The sequence below is a fragment of the Penaeus monodon genome, chromosome 24 (assembly GCF_015228065.2).
Source record: "Penaeus monodon isolate SGIC_2016 chromosome 24, NSTDA_Pmon_1, whole genome shotgun sequence".
Taxonomy (NCBI): domain Eukaryota; kingdom Metazoa; phylum Arthropoda; class Malacostraca; order Decapoda; family Penaeidae; genus Penaeus; species Penaeus monodon.
The window spans coordinates 25,786,637-25,786,846 of record NC_051409.1 but is presented as its reverse complement, the minus strand read 5'-3'; positions in this window follow the sequence as shown (position 1 = coordinate 25,786,846).

Here is a 210-nt window from a genome sequence, read left to right as displayed (position 1 = left end):
ATCAAAGATATATATACGTTACTTCACCTAACATTATACAGGACAGATAAATAACCGAAAAAAATATTGTAAACAAACCAGAGAGGTCACGGAATGTCACGGAGGGTCAAGGTCAAAGCGTCTTGGAAAAACTTCACGCGCTAATGACGAATAAGGTTATCCAGGGCCGACTTACAACCTCTTAAACTGAAATCAAGAGCTTCTAACATA